This window comes from Cibotium barometz, chromosome 45, assembly GCF_041138505.1.
Source record: "Cibotium barometz isolate CiBa-2024 chromosome 45, ASM4113850v1, whole genome shotgun sequence".
NCBI classification, from domain to species: domain Eukaryota; kingdom Viridiplantae; phylum Streptophyta; class Polypodiopsida; order Cyatheales; family Cibotiaceae; genus Cibotium; species Cibotium barometz.
In genome coordinates, this window is record NC_141090.1 from 11,330,702 (window position 1) to 11,341,867 (window position 11,166).

The following is an 11,166-nucleotide window of genomic DNA, read 5'->3' on the forward strand; positions in this document are numbered from 1 at the left end:
AAGAATGCAGTCTTTATGTCCAACTGATGTACATTCCAACCATTATGAGCTGCCAATGCACAAATGCTACGAATGGTAGTCATACGACAAGTGGGAGCAAAGGTCTCATCAAAATCAATGCCCTTTTCTTGAGCATAACCCTTTGCAACAAGCCTAGCCTTATAGCGATCAACACTGCCATCTGGCTTTCGTTTCAACTTAAAAACCCACTTACATCCAATGGCCTTTTTATTAATAGGCAAATCACACAAAGACCATGTACCATTCTTCATTATAGCATCATATTCACTTTACATTGCAGCCAACCAATTTTCTGATTTTTGTGCCTCATCAAATGAAAGAGGTTCTTCCTCTTCACACATACTAGACACAGCCAAAGCATAATAATCTGCTGATGCATAAGAGGCATGCTGAGAACCTAAACGAGTACGACTAGGCATAGGTGCATCAATTTTACTATCACACAAGGTTTGCACCAGCCATTTAGGCATACCTCTAGCGTGCTCATTTTCAGCCCTATCCTCATAAATTACATCCTGTAAATCTGCATCAGAAATAGGCTGATCTATGATGTCGTTTGAAATCTGTATAGGCTGAATATTTGCCTCAATAGGACTTACATTTGAATTCCCACCTGTAAATAGAGGCAACAATGTATCAAATACATCCCGTGAGCTCACACCTGTCTCTTTGGCACATGATAACAAAGGCTGCACAGCATCTTCCACAAAAACAACATCTCGACTAATCAAGATACGCTTTAACTGCGGATGATACAATCTGTAACCCTTGCTCTCAGCACTGTAACCAACAAAAATGCATTTGATAGCCTTATCATCCAATTTTCTGCGTTGTTGCACAGGCACTAAAGCATAGGCCAAGCAACCAAAGACACGCAAGTGACCAATAGAAGGCTTCCTGCCATGCCAAGCTTCATATGGAGTAATAGACTGCAAGGCCTTAGTGGGACACCTATTGAGTACATATGCAGCACACATGACAGCCTCAAGCCAAAACGCATGTGGCAAAGCTTGGCTCGACCATACATCGTGCCATCTCCATAAGTGACCTGTTTTTCCTCTCAGCAACACCATTTTGCTGAGGGGTATACGGCACTGTACATTGGTGTTTTATCCCACGACTAGCCAGAAATGCATCAAACTCTTTAAACATGTACTCCCCCCCTCGATCAAAGGGTGCCCACAGTACAATTGGATACATTTTCAACCATAAGAAAAAACTGTTTGAAGCACAAAAACACTTCGGACTTTGCCTTCAGTGGATATACCCATGCATGCCTTGAGGAATCATCAATGAAAGTCACGAAGTACAAGTGTTTACCAAATGACGGAGTTTGCATAGGCCCACATACATCACTATGTACAAGCTGCAATTTGCGAGTGGCCTGCACAGAACCATCCTTTGGAAACGCAGAACGCTGCATTTTGCCCAAAATACAGCCTTCACAAACATGTTTCAATGGTGCCTCAAGAGGGGGCAATGAAGCAACCATATCAAATTTCTACAAACGCAGCAAACTAGCAAAGTTCAGATGACCAAAACGAGCATGCCATAGTTTTACATCTGAAACTGCCTTTTCATCAGAAACTGCATTTGCTGAATCTTCCACACACTTGTCATAAGAATTGAGCCTATACAGCCCACGAAACAAGGTGCTAGATACAATAATCGTATCACCAGAAGTCAAATCATGAACAGTACATCTGTCATCCACAAATTTGACTACAAGTCCAAGTCTAGCAAGCGCAGAGACAGACAATAGATTCTTCTTTATCCCTGGCACATAGCATCTGAAAGTGTGAAAGCACTGCCATTTGCAGCAGTAAGCATAATTTTACCAATGCCCTTCACTGGGTAAGAAGCATTATTGGCACATGTGACAGTATTCCCATTAGGGACAGCCTCAAGAGAAGTGAACATATCACGATGCGAGGTAATGTGCTTTGTAGCACCACTGTCAAAATACCAAACATGAGAGTCAACAGAAACTGCCAAACATGCATCATGTACAGATGGGTCATACTGGCAATACACGCTAAACGCCCATTCTGTATCCTGCACAACATTTACAGAATCTGCATTTGTAGAAGCATCCGCTATTGTGGCTGCATTTGACTCTTTCTTCTTTGCCTCTTTAGCCTTTAGCTTAGGGCAATTCTTAATGACATGATCATTTGCCTTACAATAGTTGCACCTGGTCTTTTTCTTGCCTTTATCAAGAGCCTTCTCAGACTTATTGTTGCTACTTGTGGAAGGAGAAGAAGTTGCAGACCTACTAATAGGAGAAGAAACAGTGGAAGGGACTGCCTTACCACTTCTTCTCTGCTACTGGGCAGTAATAAATACTTGATCAACTGCACGCTCCCTGGCCCTGTTTGTGGACTGCGCTTCTTGCAAGAGTTTGTTGACTAAAGTATCATACTTGACAACATCAGGTCTGTCCTCATTAAGAAGTCTCCATGTGGAAGCAGAAGTTTGATATGTCTCAGGTAAAGCATCAAGAACAGTCTACACAAGAGAATGATCAGGAATAATCTCACATGCAGAAATCAACTGTTCTTTGAGATCTTTAATCTCAGCAAGAAAAACATTCATGTCATCATCTTCTTGCATAATCTTCAATTCTAGCTCTTTACGCAGGTAAGCGATTTTTACCTCATTACGGCCTGCATACAAACCAGCTAGAATATCCCAAGCCTGTTTTGCTGTTTTAGCTGAACGAATATGTGGGGTGATGTTACGTTTGACAGAAAGTGCAATCAAGGCATGAGCCTGTGCATCTTTACCATCCCAACGAGCTTGTTCAGCAGTGGGTAAAACAGCAGCAATAGTAGAGCTGCTAGAACCTGCAACATCCTCAACAGATCCTACATCCACAGAACCTGGACGTACATCCATACCCTGCACAATTTCCACACTCCTTTTGCAACCAAAACATGCTACATCATGTATGCCCAAAGTGGGTAGTTGCTGTCTCCATCCAGTTTATCTTCAGCAGCACAGCAGACAACATGCGAAATACATCATTGCTGTTATCAGCCATGGCCACTGACTGAAACTGATGCAAAAGCTACCTGTAATGAAGCAAAGACTGAACAGAGAACAACTCGTGCTATGTAGAACAGTCCACAATAGAATACGTATGCCTGTTTTGCAGAAAACTGCACTGTCAAAATTTCTGTAGAAAATGACGAACACCTGTGCAGAACTTGAAATGCAAAAACGGAGCCCGAAACGACCTCAGATGCAAATTCTGAGAACGCCAAGCCCTATGGGCTTGTTTGCAAAGTATAGGGACCTACAAGCGCTCGTGAAAACTCACCTCAATCGGAGAACGTGAGTCAGAGGGTGCTGGCGGCGTAGCCCTGGGAGCCGATGCCTGCTCTGATACCAATTGTTGGAATTAGGGTTGCAAGAAAGCACACAAAGCTTGGAGAAGAAGAAGCAAGAATGCACACAACACAAAGTGTATTAGATTGTGTCAATGTACAAAGAGAAGTTAGCCCTAGAATGATGGGCGTATATACAAGCCGGGGGAAAAAACCTCCTAAAGAGGAAAAAAGTGCCCCGGCGGTCCTAAGTGTGTTCACACACATCACTGCCTATGTATATGACAACAAAGAAAACTGTGAGAAGGCAGCAAGTAGCCTCAAGGTAATCCTAGAGTTTGAGATGTATATATCCCTTCATTCTTATCTAATATCTTAGAAAAGAAGCTTAGATTGCTATGGTCTTTCGGAGGAAGAGACCGAAACTCCATAGCTTTTCTTTTAGAGAAAGAATAGTATCCCGTAGCCCTGTAAGAGAAAAAGGCTATTTTGCCATAGACCTTAGAAAGAGAGAAGAGTCACAGTATGAGTAAGAGGAGATAAAGCTTGGAGATTATTGGATGATTTCAATCAAAAGACAAGGTATTAGAGGACTCTATTCTCATATGTCAAGTTCTAAAGCTCTTGTTAACGAGCAAAGGTAACGATAAACGACAAATTTCTATAAGGTATATACATATTTTGTTTTTCAATTATATATCATTCTTAGGGGTTGAGGTATGGCCCCAGCTTCTCTATTAATTGTTAATAGTGGTCTATTTGATTAATTTACTATTTAAAGTTTGTATTCTTTTAAACAACAACATATGCCTTAATAAAGAATGTCTTATCGCAATCTCAAGTTGAAATGCTAAAATCTTTATGAAAAGGATTGTTTTCTTAAGAAGGTAACATGGATTCTAGTCCTATGGTTTAGTGAGTAAATGGATTGTTATCTTGGTTAAATTAAGGTATAGGTATACAACTTCTCCCTGCCTTGACGCTGCCCCGTTCTTGTGCTTATGTAGCCAGACGGCGGAGACGTTAGTAAGGCCCGCGGAGTTGGCCGATGGTATCCCCCTCATACCATTGGGAGAATGAGGTTCGCCGATTGAGGTGAGTGAGTGTGATGCTGCCTAGTACTGAGGACCCAGGCTAGTGTGGTGAATTAGCCCACCCTAGTGCATAGACATCCCTTTGAGGGGCGGGAGGATCAAGCGATGGAGCCTAAGAGGGTGACACATTGGCTTGAGTCCCATAGGGTTTTGCCCAGCATGTAGAGGCTGAAAGACCGAATTCTAGATCATCGACAGTATAAAGGAAAAGAATAAGAGAGCCGATTTGGCTGTATGGAATTGATTCATGTATAAACTTTATATATATCTTGTCTTTAGCATGATTGTATTAAGTAAAAAGGCTATCTTAACAAACCTTGTGAAAAGGGCTTTAATTAAGGAACATGTTTATTTATGTCAAACAGTGTGGTAGGATTAATTAGAAAACAACTTGACGTGTGAGTAGGGTGGAAAGTGGGAGGAGGGAATACCCCGATGGCACCATCCTACGGACGGGTGGACCCGATTAGTCGGGTAGCTTTCCAACAGATTAAGTGAAAGCCCTCCACTAGATAATTAGGTTCTTGGGCAATTCTATTTTAGAAGACTACGCCAGGCGGCTGTGCCTTGCATGGATGAAAAAAAAAGTGGTCTCTAGGAATCAAGACTAGTAGTTGCCCAAATTATGATCAATTACCCTATGGGTGATTTGATTAGTAGAAGACCACGCTCCCCCTGAGGGATAGAATTAGGTCTTACCTATGAATCGTATCCTTGAATCTCTGCATGGTCAAGGTGTCGATGAGTAGGAAATTTTCTCCAAGATAAAACTTAGTAGACTATCTTAAGTGTTTCCTCTATTTTGGAAGGGGGGAACCTTACAAGTGGTATCAGAGCCGATCTTAGTTCCTAGCATTTATTTTTCAAAGGTTAACTATCAAGGGATTAAAACAAGTGATTGTTTATCATATGAGGACGAATCAATCATCTCTACTGGCCATAGAAGTGATTTGAATATCCTCACATGTTCAGACAATCATCCTATGAAATTGTGCTTATATCTTGGGAGTGCACACGCAAGATATTTGTACAAGAAATTTGAGAAATTAGATTGGGGAGAAAACCTTTTGTGAGGAAAAACATAGGGTGATTAAATGAAGAAACTAGTGAGAAACTGAATAGAAGGATAGACCGAAACTTTGTTTAGAGAAATTTTCAAGATATATCTCATTAGTTTGCATATTATAAATTATTAAGAATATAACTCCATTAAGGTTTGAATAGTCGGCGTGTGAATGTCATCCATTGGATGCTTTACGCTAGGACGATCATCCAAGATCTAGAACCCATCTCAGACAAACATGAGTCTACCTTCGGATATGTAATTCCCAGAGGATCATGCTCTTAGATGTGTTAATCCCAAGATACTAGATATGTAATTTTCAGAAAACTAATCATCTCAGACGTGTTAATCCTGACAATCTTTGGATGTGTCAATCCATGGCACCAGATATGTAATTCTCAAAAAAATGAAGATATTAGATGTACTAATCTTGACTGTCTTTAAATGATGTGCTATGATAAATATTTGATAGTTTTGAACTTTTCATGGATATAATGAAAGAAGCAAGTTCATCACCCTTGCTCGTCTAAAAATTGAAAGAAATGCCGAATTAGTTGGAAGCACTGTTGTCAATCTAACCACTAGAACTAGAATGAGTTATATGAGAGGCCATGAAAGTGCACCTTCATGAAAGGTTTTGTCCTCTAGGATTTTGAGAGGATAAAATGAATGAATTTTTGGAGAGCTAACCCAAGAAAGGAAGACCCTAAAAGAATACTACCAAACTTTTGTTAAACCTCTCCGATTTACTCCAGAGATGGATGAGGTAACTCTTCTCCATCGATTCATTTGGAAGCTTAATCTACCTTTGAATAAACTCATCAAGAATGTGAAACCATCCTCTATTTCAGAAGCTATAATTATAACCAGAGACTATGATAAAGTTTTTATATAGAAAGTGTCGAGAGAAGGACATGAGTCCTTCCATGTTAATCAAGAAGAGGTCCCCTAATTCAAGAGGAACGTCAAGCCCACCCTTGGCTACAAGGAATCATGAGCTAGAGTAAAAATTAGGTTAAGAAATAGAGATAGCAAGGTTAAAGATAATCAAATTCAACAAGTATTTCTATGAGTAAATAGAAGAGGATTGGTGCAAGATTCATGTGAAGTAACGTGTTTGATGAATAGAGGTATTCTACAAGACGACACTAAGATTATGAAATTGCTATCATAGGTTAGATTGCGTAAAGAATTGATTTCCTTACGTTTTTCCATGATAATTTGTTAAGTACCATATTACATGGGGGTATAGAATAAGGAATTCGAAGGTTCATATCATATGAGAGGTATATGGATACATGAAATTAGGATAATAAGGCCAATTAACTTTAGCATAATAAAGACCTTTTGGAAGCACAACAAAACGAGCCAAGCACATGAAATAAAGGACTCTTTAAGAACAATGTTTAGATAGAAGATTTCTATCTAGTGGGGACACCACTTTGAAAGAGACAAGAGGATTTACGTAGATACTACCCCAGCCCGCGAGATGAGGACATCTCGAATCTTTTAAGTGGGGGAGATAGTAAGGTCCCTCCCAAGCCATGTATGTATGTGTCTCTTTAAAATTACAATTCAATAAGGAAAGAGAGTGTAATTAGAGAAGAGTGAGACAACAAGGCTAGAAACATTAGAAAAGTGTTAGAATAAAAATATTAGCTCCAAAAAAATCCTAAAAGAAATAAGAACAATAGAATAGTTCTATTAATAAGAGATAAGTATCCCAAAAATAGAATTTTGAATTTAGGTGATAAGAGGTCATATTTAGAGTACTTTTACACATTTAGAGTCCATGTATACTAAAAATGTGAAAAAACAATGCGTTTCTAAAGATGGCGCATTTGTGGCTATATACAGACGTTTTTGCCTATTCTGCCCACGTTGGCCTGTAGACCAGATGCCTTCCCATTCTTTTGACTGGTTATACAACCATATTCTAAGTTTTAATCAAAGAGTTATGGTCAAAACAATTTGGTGTTTCTGTCAGGGTCTCTACACAGAGAAAACTGTGAGAAGGCAGCAAGTAGCCTCAAGGTAATCCTAGAGTTTGAGATGTATATATCCCTTCATTCTTATCTAATATCTTAGAAAAGAAGCTTAGATTGCTATGGTCTTTCGGAGGAAGAGACCAAAACTCCATAGCTTTTCTTTTAGAGAAAGAATAGTATCCCGTAGCCCTGTAAGAGAAGAAGGCTATTTTGCCATAGACCTTAGAAAGAGAGAAGAGTCACAGTATAAGTAAGAGGAGATAAAGCTTGGAGATTATTAGATGATTCCAATCAAAAGACAAGGTATTAGAAGACTCTATTCTCATATGTCAAGTTCTAAAGCTCTTGTTAACGAGCAAAGGCAACGATAAAGGACAAATTCCTATAAGGTATATACATATTTTGTTTTTTAATTATATATTATTCTTAGGGATTGAGGTATGGCCCCGGCTTCTCTATTAATTATTAATAGTGGTCTATTTGATTAATTTACTATTTAAAGTTTGTATTCTTTTAAACAACAGCATATGCCTTAATAAAGAATGTCTTATTGCAATCTCAAGTTGAAATGCTAAAATCTTTGTGAAAAGGATTGTTTTCTTAAGAAGGTAACATGGATTCTAGTCCTATGGTTTAGTGAGTAAATGGATTGTTATCTTGGTTAAATTAAGGTATAGGTACAACTTCTCCCTGCCTTGACGCTGCCCCGTTCTTGTGCTTATGTAGCCGGACGGCGGAGACATTAGTAAGGCTCGGAGTTGGCCCATGGTATCCCTCATACCATTGGGAGAATGAGGTTCGCCGATTGAGGCGAGTGACTGTGATGCTGCCTAGTTCTGAGGGCCCAGGCTAGTGCGGTGAATTAGCCCACCCTAGTGCGCAGACATCCCTCTGAGGGGCGTGAGGATCAAGCGATGGAGCCTGAGAGGGCGACAGGCCGGCTTGAGTCCTTGCCAGCGGACGATGAGGTGTATGGTCCCGTAGGGTTTTGCCCAGCATGTAGAGGCTGGAAGGCCGAATTCTAGATCATCGGCGGTATAAAGGAAAAGAATAAGAGAGCCGTTTTGGCTGTATGGAATTGATTCATGTATAAACTTTATATATATCTTGTCTTGGCATGATTGTATTGTGTGAAAAGGTTGTCTTAACAAACCTTGTGAAAAGGGCTTTAATTAAGGAACATGTTTATTTATGTCAAACAGTGTGGTAGGATTAATTAGAAAACAAATTGACGCATGAGTAGGGTAGAAAGTGGGAGGATGGAATACCCCGATGGCACCATCCTACGGACGGGTGGACCCGATTAGTCGGGTAGCTTTCCAACAGATTAAGAGAAAGCCCTACGCTAGATAATTAGGTTCTTGGGAAATTCTATTTTAGAAGACTAGGCCAGGTGGCTGTGCCTTGCATGGATGAAGAAAAAAGCGTTGTCTCTAGGAATTAAGACTAGTAGTTGTCTCTAGGAATTAAGACTAGTAGTTGCCCAAATTATGATCAATTACCCTATGGGTGATTTGATTAGTAGAAGACCATGCTCCCCCTACGGGATAGAATCAGGTCTTACCTATGAATCGTATCCTTGAATCTCTGCATGGTCAAGGTGTCGATGAGTAGGAAATTTTCTCCAAGATAAGACTTAGTGGACTATCTTAAGTGTTTCCTCTATTTTGGAAGGGGGGAACTTTACAGTGTTTCAGTAGATAATGATGATAAGGTGGAAGTCTGTCTATGTGGTCTCGGGCCACAATACAAGACATTCAAGACGTCTATTCATACTCAGAAAAACATTCCCAATTTCACAGATTTGGTGTCTATGTTGATTATAGAAGAGAAGAGCTTGGGTGAAGACCAACAGTCTTCACAAAACAAAAACAGTTCAGAGCAACAGGCCTTCTACACAAGTTCAGGAAGAGGATGAGGTAGAGGAGGCCATGGACGCGGCCAAGGAGGTGGCCGAACAGGTAATCAGAATTATGGCCCAGCAGAAGCAGCAACAACAATAGTCCTAGAATTCACAAAACAATAATAACATGCAGGTGGAAGAGGCTAATTCAGAGGCAGGGAGAGTCAAAAAGGTCGTGGAAATTGACAAAGGCAGTATAATGATACACGTGGGTGATTTTATTGTGGTAAGCCTAGACATGTGTAGGCAGATTGTTATAAGAAGCAGGCTGACATGCAAAATGGAAAATTGCAGCAAAAAAACTATGCATCCTCGAGAAGAAACAATGAGGATAATGTAAGGTTGTTTGTTATGCAGCATGTCGTTAATGCCATGTCTAAAAATATTGAAGCAGCACATAAAGATGATGTATGGTACTTTGATTCAGGTGCTTTGAACCACATGACAAGTCATGGGAGTGGTTCAAGGAGATGATGTATGGTACTTTGATTCAGGTGCTTCGAACCACATGACAAGTCATGGGAGTGGTTCAAGGAGATGAAAAAACTTAAAAGACCAGGTGTTGTGGAAACAGGGGATGACACTGCTCATCCAATTGCCCATGTTGGAGATGTGCCATTATCTATGCAGGATAGCAAAGTGAAGTACCTTGTAGATGTACTTCATGTTTCGCACATAACAAAGAATTTGGTTTCAGTTGGCCAGATGATTAAGTAGGGTTTGCAGGTTCGGTTTAAAGACAAGTGCAGGTTGGTTGTAAAAGGTAACATAGTGGGCAGAATGTTTACATTGAATGTAAACATGCCTGAAGTGAGTGCTCTATGTTTGCAAATGGTTCAGGAATTTTTGTAGACACAGACATTTGGCATAAAAGAATTGGACATGTGAATGTGCAGAGAATGAAGTCTATGCGGACTAAAGGAATTGTGACAGGGCTGCCAAAGTTTAAAGTTGAAGGTATGCAAAAAATATGTGAAGCATGCCAATTTGGAAAGCAAACAAAGCATGTATTTTCACGTGACAGAAATGTGAGCAGAAATGTGCTAGATGTTGTGCATTCAGATGTATGGGGTCCTACAAAGACCATGTCTATGGGAGGCTATAGGTATTCTGTGACATTTATTGATGACCACACAAGGAAAGTGTGGGTATACTTCATGAAGGAGAAGAGTGAGGTGTTCACTCATTTTCAGACTTTCAGAGTTATGGTTGAAAAGCAAACAGGGAAATCCTAAGGTCAGATGGAGGAGGAGAGTACTTCTCTAATGAGTTCTCTGAATTTTTGCAAAAGAATGGTATTCAGAGACAATTTACATGCAGATACACTCCGCAACAAAATGGAGTTGCTGAGCGGAAAAACAGGCACGTTGCAGAGATTGCGCGAGCATTGATGAGAGAGAAGAATATGTCCCATAGCTATTGGACTGAGGTTGTTTCTACAGCAGTTTACATCATGAACAGGACTCCAAAGGAGAGGTTTATTGGCAGAAACCTGATTTGTCTCATCTGAAAGTCTTTGGATGCATTGCATATGTGCATGTGCCAGATGAGCTGAGAACTAAGCTAGTTCGAAAAGCTAAAAAGTGTGTTTATTGGGTATTCCCTTGATCAAAAGGGATACAAGTGTTATAATCCTGCTACACGTGAGTTGAGGGTAAGCAGGGATGTTTTTGATGAGATGAGCAACTCTGGTATGCTGCTGAAAAAGAAACTGTTGGGGTTGATGTGAGTGGAAATGTGGTTGCACAGAATGCAAGTCAGTAATCAC